The sequence below is a fragment of the Sciurus vulgaris genome (assembly GCF_902686455.1).
Source record: "Sciurus vulgaris genome assembly, contig: HiC_scaffold_611_arrow_ctg1, whole genome shotgun sequence".
NCBI lineage: Eukaryota > Metazoa > Chordata > Mammalia > Rodentia > Sciuridae > Sciurus > Sciurus vulgaris.
Window position 1 is genome coordinate 3867235 of NW_027632409.1, and position 16265 is coordinate 3883499.

At 31.6% G+C, this 16265-nt stretch overlaps 1 long non-coding RNA gene and 1 pseudogene across 2 annotated transcripts in view; one reads left to right on the plus strand and one right to left on the minus strand.

Moving 5' to 3' along the window:
* The window catches only part of LOC306652825 (cyclin-dependent kinase 17-like), a 781406-nt pseudogene extending 768358 nt beyond the window's left edge, over positions 1-13048 (plus strand). Inside the window, exons 6-9 of the transcript in view lie at positions 9137-9251; positions 10166-10260; positions 10495-10581; positions 12861-13048. The product of the transcript in view is annotated as a cyclin-dependent kinase 17-like (transcript). The remainder of the gene's footprint in view (positions 1-9136; positions 9252-10165; positions 10261-10494; positions 10582-12860) is intronic.
* LOC306652827 overlaps positions 1-16265 on the minus strand; it is a 186322-nt gene that overhangs the window by 37254 nt on the left and 132803 nt on the right. The gene's annotated exons all lie outside the window — the stretch shown is intronic.

The window sequence follows — 16265 nt, forward strand, 5'->3', positions numbered from 1 at the left end:
ACTTACAAAGCTATAGGATAAGCAAATTTATAGCTCTGTTCTTTATCAACTTATAACTCAGTCTTAACATCTGAAAGATAAATCAGATAGCTGCCTTACATTGTATTAATTACCAAAAATTATAGAAAATAATTTGTTGTACCTATTTCTTAAAGTTGGGAGATTAATAATAAAATTGATAATAAATAAAATGGTGTCAGCACTGTTCCAGTTACCCTTAGCCATGATTTAACTTTCTGGAATTGCTTATGAATATTTATCCAATGTAATAAACTTGTTTTTTGATATTTTTCATATTTTAATCAGATATATGAATTTATGTCATATAAAGTTATATGTAATAGTAATCTGAGCCTTAAAAAATTCTCATTTGAAATAAAATATATGGTAAAAATAAATTTATTTTCTTAATCTACCTTTCAAAATTGCTCCTTCTTCAAGTGATTAGGATTTGATGTTTAGAAATGATAATAACTCTAGTGGTAATGACAGATAAAATTGGGAACTCTAGTCTTTATTTCTGGATAATGAGTGTATTCCATATTAAATTGGCAAAGGAATGGCAATTGCACCATTTACAACAATTAGTAATACTCCAAAGCAGTGAGTTCTCTCAGTCTAAATTTATTTATGTAACAAGAAGAGTACAGAATACATTGAAATATGTATTCCATGGAAATTGTTTCTGAATGGATTTCTGCAAGGAAATTTTCAGTAAAACTCAACTGGATTGTAAATTAATGAGCTAAGGATATTAAATAAAAAAATGATATAGCAAGTAAATGTTAGAATTAGGATAAAGGTGATAAAAATTTATAACTGTGGCAAGTAGAATTGTTTATCTCAGTGTCAATGACCTATTTTGGATTAATTTAATTTCAGCTATAAAATAATTTTGGCACTATGACTTATGGAAAAGAGTAAAACATCTTCAGCTTTAAGATAAACTACACATCTATACCTTGTAATAGGTACATTCAGCACATAAAAGTAAGTAAAAATTTGTGGTCTCAGAATTACTAAATTTAGTCTAATTATATAATGATAATGCTGGCCCAAGATCACATGCACTCAGCAGAATTCACAAAACCAATTTTGTTGAAGCTTCAAGAAGCCATTGAGTAGCCATCTCAGTATCCCTGTGAATGAAATCATGATTAGGATAGAAACTAAGAAATCCTCTATATTCTTAATGGATTTTGGTATATTTAATTCTTTGTTTACTTTTTCTTATTAAGGACTAGTTAGATCTATGTCAGTTCACACAAGACCTACACAAGTGATATTGTCACTCTATGGTATTGGCCACTTGATGTGCTTCTTTGTTCTGCAGAGTAACTAACACAGATTGACAAGTGGTAAATATATATACATACAAAATGACTACATATATATTTTTGAAATCATGTACTGGTATCAAAGGGCATACTAGTAGTGATCTTAAAACAGTAGTTATTTTTTATTTATTTTTTAAATTTATTTTTATTGTAAACAAATGAAATACATGTTTCTGTTTGTACATGAAGTAAGGGCATACAATATGTGTAAACATACACTTACATATTGTAATGGTGTTTGATTCATTCTGTTATGTTTTCCTTACCTCCCACCACTCCCACCCCTCTTTTCCCTCTATACAGTCCCTCCTTCCTCCATTCTTGTCCCCCTCCCACTCCTCATTATGTGTCATCATTTGCTTATCAGTGAAATCATTCATCTTTTGTTTTTTTTTTAATTTGGTTTATCTCACTTAGCAAGATATTATCCAATTTCATCCATTTGCCTGCAAATGCCATAATTTTATCATTCTTTATAGATTAGTAATATTCCATTATATATATATATATGTATGTATATATATATGTATATATACATATATATAGGTATGTCTATATATGTATATATACATATATATAGATATATATATAGATATATATATAGATATATATATAACAGTTTCTTTATGCATTCATCAATTGAAGGACATCGAGGTTGGTTCCACAATCTGGCTATTGTAAATTGAGCAGCTATGGACATTGATGTGGCTGTATCTCTGTAGTATGCTGTTTTTAGGTCCTTTGAGTATAGGCCAAGGAGTGGGATAGTTTGGTCAAATGGTGGTTCCATTCCAAGTTTTCCGAAGAATCTCCACACTGCTTTTCCAAGCAGCTGAACTAGTTTGCAAACCCACCAGCAATGTATGAATGTTCCTTTCTCCCCACATCCTGGCCAACACCTATTATTGCTTGTATTCTTGATAATCACCATTCTAATTCTAAGTGGGGTGAGATGGAATCTTACAGTAGTTTTGATTTGCATTTCTCTTATTACTAGAGATGTTGAAAATTTCTTCATATATATGTTGATTTCTTGTGGATATTCTGTGAAGTGTCTACTCATTTTCTTAGCATATTTGTTAATTGGATTATTTGTATTCTTGGTGTGGAGTATTTGAAATCTTTATATATTCTGGAAATTAATGCTCTATCTGAAGTATGAGTGGCAAAGATTTTTTTCCACTCTGTAGGCTCTCTCTTCACATTACTGATAGTTTTCTTTGCTGAGAGAAAGCTTTTTAGTTTGAATCTATCCCAGTTGTTGATTCTTGATTTTATTTCTTGTGCAATGGGAGTCCTGGTAAGAAAGTCTGGTCCTAAGCCAACAGTTAAAGATTTGGAACTACTTTTTCTTCTATAAGATGAAGGGTCTCTGGTCTGATTTCAAGGTCTTTGATCCATTTTGAGTTGAGTTTTGTGCAGAGTGAGAGTTAGGGATATAATTTCATTCTGTTGCATATGGATTTCCAGTTTTCCTAGCACCATTTTTTGAAGAGGCTATCTTTTCTCCATTGCACATATTTGGCCCCTTTGTCTAGTATGAGAAAATTGTATTTATTTGGGTTTGTGTCCATGTCCTCTATTCTGTACCATTGATCTACCTGTCTACTTTGGTACCAATACCATACCATTTTTTTTTTTTTTTTTTTTTTTTTTACTATTGCTTTGTAGTAGAGTTGAAGATCTGGTATTGCGATACCCCCTGCTTCACTCTTTCCGCTAAGGATCGCTTTACCTATTCTGGATTTCTTATTCTTCCAAATGAATTTTGTAATTGCTTGCTCTATTTCTGTAAGGTATGTCATTGGGATTTGAATTGGAATTGCATTGAATCTGTATAGCACTTTTGGTAGTATGGCCATTTTGACAATATTAATTCTGCCTACCCAAGAACATGTGAGATCTTTCCATCTTCTAAGATATTCTTTAATTTCATTATTTAGTGTTCTGTAGTTCTCATTGTAGAGGTCTTTAACCTCTTTTATGCGATTGATTCCCAAGTATTTATTGTGAATGGAGTAGTTTCCCTAACTTCTCTTTCAGAAGATTCATCACTTATATTTAAAAATGCATTGGATTGATGAGCACTGATTTTGTAACCTGCTACTTTACTGAATTCACTTATGAGTTCTAAAAGTTTTCTGGTGAAATTCCTGGGTTCCTTTAAATATATAAGTATGTCATCAGTGAACAGGGATAGTTTGAGTTCTTCTTTTCCTATTCATATCCCTTTAATTTCTTTGGTTGGTCTAATTGCTCTGGCTACAGTTTCAACAACAATGTTGAATAGAAGAGGGCATCCCTGCCTTGTTCCAGTTTTTAGGGGGAATGCTTTCAGTTTTTCACCATTTAGAATGATATTGGCTATGGGCTTAGCATAGATGGCCTTTACAATATTAAGGAATGTTCCCACAGTCCATATTTTTCCTAGTGTTTTGAGCATGAAGGGATGCTGTATTTTATCGAAGGCTTTTTATGCATCTATCAAAATAATAATGTGATTTTTAACTTTGAGTCTGTTGATATGGTGAATGACATTTATTGATTTCTGAATGTTGAACCAATCTTGCATCCCTGGGATGAAACCCACTTGAATGTGGTGCACTATCTTTTTAATATATTTTTGTATGCGATTTCCTAAAATTTTGTTGAGAATTTTTGCGTCAATGTTCATTAAGGATATTGGTCTGAAATTTTCTTTCCTTGATGTGTCTTTGTCTGGTTTAGTTACCAGGGTGATATTGGCTTCATTGAATGAGTTTGGGAGGGTTCTCTCCTCTTCTATTTCATGGTGTATTGGAATGAGCTCTTCTTTAAAGGTTTTGTAGAACTCTCTAGGAACCCATCTGGTCCCAGACTTTTCTTTGTTGGTAGGCTTTTGATGACCTCTTCTATTTTATTGCTTGAAATTGATTTATTCAAGTTGTGTATGTCCTGCTGGTTCAGTTTAGGTAATTCATATGTCTGTTTAATCTTGGTAATGTCTTCGAGGTTTTCTGTTTCATTGGACTATAGATTTTCAAAATAGCTTGTAATTATGTTTTTTATTTCACTCATGTATGTAGTGATATTTCCTTGTTCATTCCAAATTTTAGTAATTTTGAATTTTCTCTCTCTTTGTTAGTGTGGCTACGTGTTTGTCAATTTTGTTTAATTTTTCAAAGAACCAACTCTTTATTTTGTTAATTTTTTCAATTGTTTCTTTTGTTTCAATTTTGTTGATTTCAGTTCTGATTTTAACTACTTCCTGTCTTCTACTACTTTTGGTATTTCTGCTCTTGTTTTTATAGGGCTTTGAGCCCTATTTGTTCATTTTTTTCTTCTTTTGTTGAATGCACCCCTGAAATAAATCTTCCTGTAAGTACTGCTTTCATAATATCCCAGAGATTTTGATATGATGTGTATTTGTTTTCATTTATTTCTAAGAATTTTTTTTTATTTTCCTCTTGATGTCTTCTGTTATCCATTCATTATATATTAGCATTTTATTTAATCTCCAGGTATTAGAGAAGTTTCTGTTTTTTATTCTGTCATTTATTTTTAATTTCAATCCATTATGATCTGATAGAATACAAGGTAGTATCTCTATCTTCTTGTATTTGCTAACAGTAGCTTTGAGGCATAATATATGGTCTATTTTAGAGAAGGAACCATGTGCTGCTGAGAAGAAAGTGTATTCATTCTTTGTTGGTTGGATATTCTATATATGTCCTTTAAATCCAAATTGTTGATTGTGTTATTGAGATCTATGGTTTCTTTATTCAATTTTTGTTTGAAAGTTCTATCCAGTGGTGAGATAGGTGTGTTAAAATCACCTAGTATTATTGTGTTGTGGTCTTTTTGATTTCTGGTATTGAGAAGGTTTTATTTGACATACATGGATGAGCCAATATTTGGGCCATAGATATTTCTGATTATTATGTCTTCCTGATTTATGCTTCCCTTAAACTGTATGTAATGTCCTTCTTTATCCCTTCTCTAGTTCTGGATTGAAGTCCACATTATAATGAGGATGTATATTCAACTTTTTTGCTGTATCCCTGTGCATGGTATATTTTTTCCCATTTTTTCACGTTTAGTCTGTGTGTATCTCTTTCTAAGAGATGAGTCTCTTGCAGGCAGCATATTGTTGGATTTTTCTTTTTAATCCAATCTGCCTGTCTATGTCTTTAGATTGATGAGTTCAGGCCATTAACATTCAGGGTTATTATTGTGATATGGTTTGTATTCCAAGTCATTTGATTCATTTTTGTTTTTTGACATGATTTGGTTTCTCCTTTATTTGGCTATTCCTTTAGGCTAGTTCCTCCCTTTGGTGATTTGCATCATTGCTTTTTAACTCTTCCTTATGGAATATTTTGCTGAGAATGTACTGTAATCCTGGTTTTCTTTTTGTAAATTCTTTTAGCTTTTGTTTATCATGGAAGGATTTTATTTCATCATCAAATCTGAAAGTAAGTTTTGCTGGGTATAAGATTCTTGGTTGGCATCCGTTTTCTTTCAGGGCTTGGTAAATGTTGTTGGAGGCCCTTCTAGCTTTTAGGGTCTGGATTGGAAAATCTGCTGATATTCTTATTGGTTTCCCTTGAATGTAATTCGATTATTTTCTCTCACAGCTTTTAAAATTCTGTCTTTATTTTGTATGTTAGATATTTTCATATTAATGTGCCTTGTTGTGGGTCTGTTGTAATTTTGTATATTTGGAGTCCTATAAGTCTCTTGTACCTGGTTTTCCATTTCATTCCTCAGATTTTGGAAGTTTTCTTTTTTTTTAATTTTTCTTTTTTATTTCATATATGCTTTTATTTTTTTATTTTTTATTTTTTTATTGTAAACAAATGGGATACATGTTTTTTTTCTCTGTTTTTCATGGCAGTTTTCTGATATCATTTCTTTGAATAGATTGTTCATTCCTTTGGTTTGTTTATCTAAGCCTTCCTCAATCCCAATAATTCTTAAATTTGGCCTTTTCATGATATCCCATAATTCATGTAGATTCTGTTCATGATTTCTTACCATCTTGGTCAATTTTGTTTTCAAGATTAAATATTTTGTCTTTATTGTCTGTGGTTGTCTTCCAGGTGTTCTATTTTATTGGTTATACTTTATATGGAGTTTTTAACTGTGTTTATTGTTTCCTTCATTTCAAGAATTTCTGGGTTTTTTTTATTTTCAATATCTCTAACTCTTCATTGAAATGATCTTTTGCTTCCCATATTTGCTCTTTAAACTGTTGATTGGTGGGATCATTTAATGCCTGCATTTGCTCTTTCATCTCTTCCTTCAGTGCATGCATGTGCTCTTTCATCTCCTCTCTTGCTTCCCTGATTGTTTTAATTATGTTCATTCTGAAATTCCTTTCTGACATTTCATCTGCTGTGCTGTCATTGGGTTTTATTGATATAGTATCTAGGTTTGCTTGGGACATTTTCTTTCCTTGCTTTCTCATATTGGTCAGAGATCAGTGGGATTCTGAGATATTGCAGATTTCCTCTATTTGTTTATAGTGTCCCTGTAGATTTTCAGTATATCACCTCCCAGCCTTTAGTAGCCTGAAGTCTTGGTGGAACTTGATAATGCAGTACTACCAATGAAAGCTGTCCCTAGCCCACTACTGGGTCCAGGGCTGGGGGCTGATTCTGTGTGGAAATCCTCCCACTAGGCGGGCCTGCTCCTACATGTTAGCTGCAGGCAGGACCTGCCCCTGCCTGAGGGAGCTAGGCTGCTCAGGGAAAGCCTCTTGCTGCCCTGCCCTGGTCTGAGAAGCTGCTTGCAGGCCAGGGCCTGCCACTGGGTTCATGGCTCGGGGTTGGTTCAGTGCAGAAAATCTCTCACTGGGCGGGCATGCTTCAAGAAACAGGCTGTGGATTGCCCCTGCTGCCAGAGGGAGCCAGGCTGCTTGGGGAAATCTCTCGCTGTCCTGCCCTGCTCCAAGAAGCTGCCCACTGACTGGGCCTGCCTCCCGGGCTGAGCTTCACCCAGTGGGAGAGACTCACCCCGCAGCTCTATGTTGGTTGGAGTCTCTCAATACCTTCCCTTCTTGAATTCTGAGTTCTGGAGTGAGAGGAGATGCAGTCACCCTCTAGACCGCCATCGTGGATTTCTCTCTCTGTGACATATTTTGATATATTCCACCTACCCCATTTATTGTTTACATACAAAATAATCAGTGAGTTTAAGGTTAAAAGAAATGGTTTTTGAAATCACTTTTAAAGCTTTTAAGGAGGGAAAAATGACGCATTACTGGTTTTGTGTTTGCATGTTTCTTGATCTGTAGTAGAATATAAGTTGGTTTTCTTTTTAATTGTATTTTGATTGGAGAACCTGAAACAAATAGCATCTTGTTGGTTTCAAGTCTCCACTAGGAATTCAGACTTGGTCAGAAAATTATTTTGTGGTTTAGTTAATAGAAAAACCAAATAGTAATTTTTACTATTCTTTATTATCAAAATCTAATCTTGATTCTTTAGTATCAAAATCTAAGTCTGTGGTAGTTTAAAATGTGGGATCTTAAAATAAAACAAGGCATTCACTACAGACCATTATCCAATACAAATATAAGTTAGGTTTAATTATGAAATCTGAAGCTTTTGAAACTTGATAGATGTTCAATAATTTGACTGTAATCAACTGTTTCTATTCTTAAACACTGTAGAATTGGAGAGTTTGGAAGTTGCAGAAGAGCTGAAATTTTAAGAATAAATAATCAATTTATTATAGTTTTTACTTGCAGTCAGAAATTGGGCTTGGAAGAATGGAAAACTACATAAAATTGGAAAAAATTTGGAAAGGTATGTAAATTCTTATTTTAAAAGTGTAAGACTTTCTTGTTCATCATCTAACTGTATGATTTTGTTAACCATACAAAATTGTGAACATGATTGTCTAAAAATTTATACCTTGCTCTGAAAAGGTAATAAAATTAGGAGTAATAAAGGTTTCAATTCTTGAAGTTATCATATCAGTTTGAGAGGAAATGAGTATTTTTAATAGGCTTAAAATCTTTTATTGACATGCAAAATATTTTGCTTTCTTGGTAACAAAAAATGCATCTGTTTGTTTAGCCTCCTAGCAGTCTCCTGTCTGTGATGTCATGGGAAATTGCTTAGTTAAAATTTCTAAATAACTTTAGAAATAAAAATATTTCATTGAAGGGTAAGAAATTCTTAAAATGTGTTTTTTTTCTTGAAATTTTCACTATCTGTAATGCTACTAATTTAGAAACATTCTATCTTCCACAGTAATAAAGGGCAAAAAAATAATAAGTAAAAAGTAATAAATAAACAGTAAGACATAAAAAAGAAGTAATAAGTAATAAACAGGAAGAAAATAATTGACAGTTGATAGGGAAGCTTCTTTTTTAAATAATTAATGTGCAAAGATTTTGAAAAGTTTGGAAACCTGGATAAAACATATTTTTGATTTAACAATATAATTATTCTTTCATTTAATGTACTCAGTGTCCTTCAGTCTTCATATACCATTACAGGGAAAGCACCTTTGATTATAATACTATTGGTCCAAACTTTAATTTAAAATAAAGCACAAAAAGTGTATTAAATTCTTGTTTTATATTTTTGAGATACTTTTTTTTTCTTATGAAAACATGGAAGCTATGTGTATGTAACTGAAAGCCATTTTGCCATAAGAAAATCTAATACTGGACATTGTGGAGTTTTCTTTGCAAGATGGAATTCAGCATGTTTAGGAATTTGAAATTCAGTTAGGGCTATTTATTGTTCTTCATTGTTACCCTCTTATGATACCCTTGACTTGTTTTTCCAAAATATGTTTTATAGGGTACTTATGCAACAGTTTATAAATGAAGAAGTAAGCTGACAGAGAATTTGGTGGCATTAAAAGAGATGTGTTTGGAACACAGAGAATCCACACCCAGTACAGTTATAAGAGAAGGTATATTTATTTATACTACTTTAAAACCAAAGCTGTATAAGAGTAATTTTAATAAATAAATGCAGATAGAGAAAATTAAGTGACTGGAAGACATAATTAGACCTTCAAAAATTATTTCTAAAACTAAGATATTCAGTAGAAAGGAATTAATATTCTTAATGTATAGTGAAATACTATGCAGTCATTAAAAGTACTGATATAGATAAATATCTGATAGGAAAATTTTACTTATTTGTACATGGAAAACACGGTAACTGTAAATTAGCTGCATATAATAAATATAAGAAATAAATGAACTGTGTATGAAGATGTCATTACACCATTTTGTTTAAAAAGTAAATTATACAAAATTGGTATGATTCTGATATGGTAGTAAATGCCTTCAATCCCAGTGGCTCATGAGGCCAAAGCAGGATGGCAGGTTTGAAGTCAGCCTCTGCAACTTAGTGAGGACCTAAGCAACTTAGCTAGACCCTGCCTCAAAATACAAATTAAACAAAAACAGAGGGGCTAGGGATGTGACTCAGGTTCAATCCCTGGAACAAAAACAAATAAATAAATAGATAAAAAGTGTTTGAGGATACTGATTAGCAACATAGCAGAGGAAAGCCTACCTTGAACTGTATATAACTTAATCCCAGAGGCACAAAAAGTTAACATTAAAGAAAAAAAAGCAGAAGATGGTGAGTTGTAATATTAGAGACAACTGTAGGTACTACAATATCAAACTCAAGATCATAAAAATGGTAAAAGTTGATACTTCAGTTTTTTTACCACTCATTCCTTTGACAAATTGCTATTTTAACTTAAGAGAATATTATACACAGTTGGGTTATATGTTAAACTTACTTCAAGTTTTTATAAAACTTGGCCTTCCACAGACTAAAAAATTGGCTTTCATTTCTGTTTTACAGTTTCACTCTTAAAGAATTTAAAACATACAAACATAGTAACCTTACATGACATTGTTCACAGAGATAAATCTTTGACTCTGGTCCTTCAGTATCTGGTAAGCATTTAAAAAATACTCGGTATTTTATTTTTCTTTAGTAATAGAAAGTTAGACTTTTTTTTAACAGCCCCAGGGCCATTGTTGTTTATTTATTGATATTCAAATAGATTAGGTAGTGCATTCTGTATCTTTTCTTGACAAGTAATTTTCTTTTAAAAATTACCATTAAGTTAATCATCCATGCATTCTGAAAGCTGTGGCATCATGTAGTAAAATGCTGTGCTTTTTCAGCATAAGGACCTAAAACAGTACACAGATGACTGTGGGAACATCATGAGTATGCACAATGTAAAGAAATGTTTACTGTGTAATGTTAAAGTGTAAAGAAAATGACCTAGATTTCACAGTGAAATATACTAACCTCATAACCAATCTTTGGAATTTTCTGTTTGGCTTATTTACTCAACTTCTGTTTATTATACTACAGCTTTCCTGGGATCATAACTTTTTTTAAAACTGCTTCATTTTAAAGTATTCTAAAATACTTTTGATATTTTATTTCACATTATAACTGATTGTTTTAAATAAGTAGAAGAAATCTGCAGATATACTTTACTTTCTGAAAAATCCAAATGATGGGTACATTTTGCAAAAGGCCACCTTTAAGTGGTGAACTTCCCTAATATATTTAAAATGGTATTAAATTTTATAATAACAATGACTTCACAGGGTTATGAATTATGAATAAGTGTTATAAGTAAGATCAGAAACATGTAGGTATTGTGATTTCTTTGTTTGAAGTAACTATCTGTATTGTTAGAAGGAATAGTAAGGTAATTGTGTTTTTGTAGTACATTTAAGAATTCAAATAATGCTAAAGAAACTTGCTTTAATAATCAGATACAGATGAAACCCAGAAGTTATTGGATAAATGACAGCACTTGACATACTTGTATTCTGATAGACTTCTTTGTTCTGTGTGGTATAGCTTACATTTTCAAAGATTTTATTTGCACAAAGTTTAACAGTTTATAGAAACCTCTTTTGAAAATAGACTGTCCCAGCTTGTGTGTTTGAGACTTTTATAATTCTGTAGATAGTAAATTAGTAACTTCAAACTTACATTTTTTAAATAGTGAATTTGGCAAATATAAATAAAAGAAGTTTGTTATTGAAAGAGGGGTCCGAACATATGGCTAGCACATTGATAAGAATTTTATAACAAGGCTTTCAAAGCATTTGTATATGTATTTCATGAGGATTGTTTTCATCATAGTTTATATTTTCCTTTGCAAGTTGTCATGAAGGCTATTCATAGATCTGTTTTCAAAATTATGTTTTTTTCTGCTTTTATATTAGCACTAATTTGGAAAATAAATAGTCTTTAATTATCATAATTTGACAAAGGTTTGAGAAGTCTTTTAAGTCAGGTCTAAATAGTTGGAAAATATTTTATTGTTTGTTAAAATTGCATTTAATGTTTTCCAAATGTAAAATTTAACCAGAATATACTGAAAGGTAGTTGTGTTCACCACTGAAACCCCAATGCAACCCAAAGGAGTATATTAAAGTAGTTCCTTTAGAGTTTTCAAAACACATAATTAAATATGTGCAGTCTGAAGACTTCACATCTTACAATTTATTCAGACCAGGCATGGTGGTGCAAGCTCAAAACACAGATACTTGGACAATTGAGGTAGGTAGATCACAGACTTAAGGTCAGCCTGAACAATTTAATGAGACTCTTTCTCAATTAAAATGCAAAAGAGTTGGGGGCATAGCTCTGATATAGAGTGCTCCTGAGTTCAATCCCTACTACATTCCCTTGAAAACACCTCCAGAGGCATTCCTGCCATTAATCACCTGCTGCCTTGGCTTATTCTTGGTATTAAAATGTCATTTTTCATCTAAAAGTAAACCAAAGGTACTTCTTAAATCTTCAGTACCTTCTTTTTGGTAACCCCAGAAAATCAAGATGTGTTCCACATCTCTCTTTTCACCACAATACACAGAATACCTGTACCATTAGCCTTATAGTAATTGCTTTTAGCAGAGCACTAGAGTGCATTACCCCTTTTTGAATCACAGCTGATTTAGAAACTGAGTAGGAGTTGCTAAAATTAAAGTATCCAGAAGGTAGGTTTTAAAAGCTGATTATTTTTTATAACTGGTAATTTGCTGGGGCATGCAGCCCCATTCTCTCTGATACCTGAGACTTTACATAAAGCCACCAAGTCCAATATCATATTTAAAGAAACTGACTGACCCAGGTCAGATTGTTTGTTAAGTGAGTAAGTGCCTGTGTTTGATTGACATACTGGAATTTTATAAATAAACTATAAGCTTTAGTAGTATAGAGGATACGGTTTCAGCTTCTTTCTCTAATAAGTGAACTATTACTATGAAAACAAAATTTTGTTATATTTATTTTCATAGACACTGTTGACACAAATGATAGATGCTTCAAATTGAACAATGAACTAAGATTGAGAAAGCAACTCAAAATGGAAAAGGCATAGTCCTTAAAATGATAAAGTTTATTTTTTTTCTCTTTTTCTATTCTAGGCCAGTTGCTTTTCTACTTACCATAGCTTATGCTAATACCAAAGTATATCTTGATATCTGTAAGACTAATTTTTTCTTATTTGCTTTTGTAGTTGTTTACATACCAAATTTTACATAGGTTAGCTTATTGCCACAGAAAAATGTTGTTGCATCAAGACTTGAAACCACAGAACCATCTCATTAATGAAAAAGGGGATTTAAAGCTAGCAGATTTTGGTATGGAATGATTAAATATTTATAAATTCCTCCAGGTGGCTAGGTACAAAAGAAAAACCATTGTCACAATGTGTTATCACTTTCATATAATTTTGGAAATTTTCTCTGAGCTCACTGAACAATAATGACATTATTTTGTGAGTGGTTTATATTGATTGTTAGCAGCAAATACTAAAAGGTGTGGGTTCCCAGGTGTGTCCCATGGACCCCAGGTTTCTGATACCCTTTCAGGAAGTGTTCAGAAGTAAAATTAAATTTTCAGAAGTGCACTAAATGTTATTTGCTTTCTTCCCTGTGTTAATATTTGCACTGTTGATCCAGAAGTAATAAGAATAAAACTGCTCTTTCTGGGTATATGTTCAGGCAGTGTCACCAAAGTATATCATGGTATTCTTCACCACTGCACATTCTTAAAGAAAAAGTATCAGTTACACTTAAAATATTTTGCCAAGCAGTAAAATGCATTAATTTTATTAAATTTCCATCCTTGAGTAAATGACTAGTATTTTTGTTTTGTATATGTATGATTAAATGGGAAGTATATAAAAACACATGTACTGCACACAGAAATACTATAGTTATCTCAAGGAAAAGATTTTGGGTGATTATTTGGCTACAAGATCTACTAGCCCCCCCCCATTTTTTTCAAGAAACATCTTTTTTTCTAGAAAAAATGTCCAACAAAAAAACTTGTGGTTATTCAGAATTAGATATTTGACAGACTTTTCTTGAAATTAATGAATTAATCTTGTCACTTCAAGGAAATCATCTGCAGGTATTTCTTTCCTGAATTTCTTATAAAATTCAGGTTTACAATACAAATTAGATTTTGAATTTTTTGATCTGCTGCTTTAAGCTTAATATGTTCCCACTACTTAGAAACTTTTCTGATGAGGCCAGTTGTGATATTAACAAAAAGAGGTTTTTGTAAATTTTTGAATAAATACATAAAAATTCAATCTATAATTCAAGAACAAATTTTTTTTCAGTTATCAAAACCTCATATTATAGAATCATGCATAGTAAAAGATTCATTTAAAGTGCAAGATAGACCAGTGAATTTTAACAAATGTATAAATAGTTTATGGATATAATTTAACTAACCATATAACCTTGAAGAAAGAACTTAATCTAATTCTAATATATCAAAGAATACTATCTACAATAATTAGAAAATACTACTGAAGTGTTTCTTCTCTTTTTCAACTTTATATCAGTGAGATTTGATTTTCTTCATATAGCTATATATATTATGATATACTGTGATATGGAGTAAAACAACATATCACAACACAGAAAGCAAAAGTAAATACAGAATACAGCTGTCTATTAACAAAATAGACGCTAAACAGTTTATTAATGTATAAAAAATACTATTCTTAACTAATTATTTTGGAAAAAGTTTTCATAAAAATATTATTCATACTAACATGAGAGGTGTTTTTAATGCATAACTAAATGTTTTAATTTTCTCATATTTTATTTCTAACATCAGCAGTAATCTATATAAGTAAAAATATTTGAGGTCCTTAATAATTTTTAAGAACGTAAAATGAGTTCCAAGACCCAAGAATTTAAAATCCACCTCTGAAAGGGGCGCCATTTCTATGCTTGCCACCATGACTGCATTTATTATGTGCTTAGTAATTTAATTGATAATTATTTACTTACATCATTTTAGGCAATCTGATCTTAAGGGACTTGAAAGTAAAACAAAATTAAATGTTCTTTTTGTTCTGAGTAAATTGTTTCTACTAGAAGAAGAAAAAATTGTAAATTAGCTTTGAAATTTTGATTACTCTCAGAATACTTTGAAAAAAACTTAGTTTTTATAAGCCCATGCAGTTTTCCTTAATTGCATTTTTAATTTTTTTGCAAATTATTACAATAGTTTCACTTTTGGAAAATTTCACTAAATTTTTATAAGTATGAGTATTTCAGGTTATTACTCGGTAATGGATTAAATTTACTTTTTAAATGGTAAGTTTGTCTTTGGCAATTAGATATTTGCCAAATGTCTAAGTCTGAATAACCACAAAATACTCACTTAGTATCTTGCTATTTGTTTGAGGGATAAATTCCTATTTGTATTTCCTTCCTTAAAAAGGAAATTAGTGGGACAACCATGTTTAAACAAAAGATGACAAGTTATTTACATATGCTTCCATAGATTATACAGTCATTTTAAAATAGTTTATGTTGTTACTTCCCTTTTAATTGTCCCAACCACTCCTTCTCTCTTTGTCAAACTGCATTTACTCTCTTTGACATAACTGCAAAATGAATGGCTGTGACAGAGAAACATTTATGAGTATTTGAAATGCAAAAGGAATATCAGGACCATCAAACATCCAGTTTTATTTGGGAATATTCTGAGTGCTTTAAAATTTGCCTTTCTAACTTCTTTGAAGAAAGCAAAGAAAATTTTATCTTCTCACAGGTCAGTAAGAAATTCTGATTACTACCAGGTGCATTGATGCATGCCTGCAATCACAGTGGTTTGGGAGACAGAGGTAGAATGATTTCAAATTCAAGAATAGCCTCAGCAAGTTAGTGAAACCCCTAAACAATTTAGCAAGACCCTGACTCAAACTAATAGATCAATTGTAAAGTGGCTCTGGGTTAAATCTCCAGTACCAAAAAAAGAAGAAGAAAAGAAAGAAACAAAAGAGAGAGAAAAGGAATTCTGATATTTCCATGAGATAATACAATCAACTTTGTTGCTTTTGTTATTTATTTATTGTATTGCACAGTAAATACACTTGGGGCTTCAAGTAAGTGAGGATCAATTCAGTTTGAGTCTTTATACTGTAAGTTTTTCTTGATCCTTCTGAAAATTCTACATTTCTTTCATGATCAATGAATATCAGAGGTCTAGGAATTACAATATAGTCATTTTCATTAATGATAAAAATTGGCTTGTGTAGAATCATGTGACATTTAGTTGAGTTTGAGATTGTTTATTTCATTTCATACCAATACCAAAATTCTGATTGTAGACTGGGAACCTATTTGGACAAACATGCTAGTTCATGATCTTCTCAGGAGCAGGAGAGTAAAGTTTTGGGGGAACTACCACTGGCAACTTACAATGCTATAGGATAAGCAAATTTATAGCTCTATCCTTTACCTCCTTAATAACTCAGACTTATCATCTGAAAGATAAGTCACAAAGCTATTTTCCATTGTATTAATTACCAAAAATTATAGAAAATAATTTGTACTTATTTCTCAAATTTGGGAGATTAATAGTAAAATTGATAATAAATAAAATGGTGTCA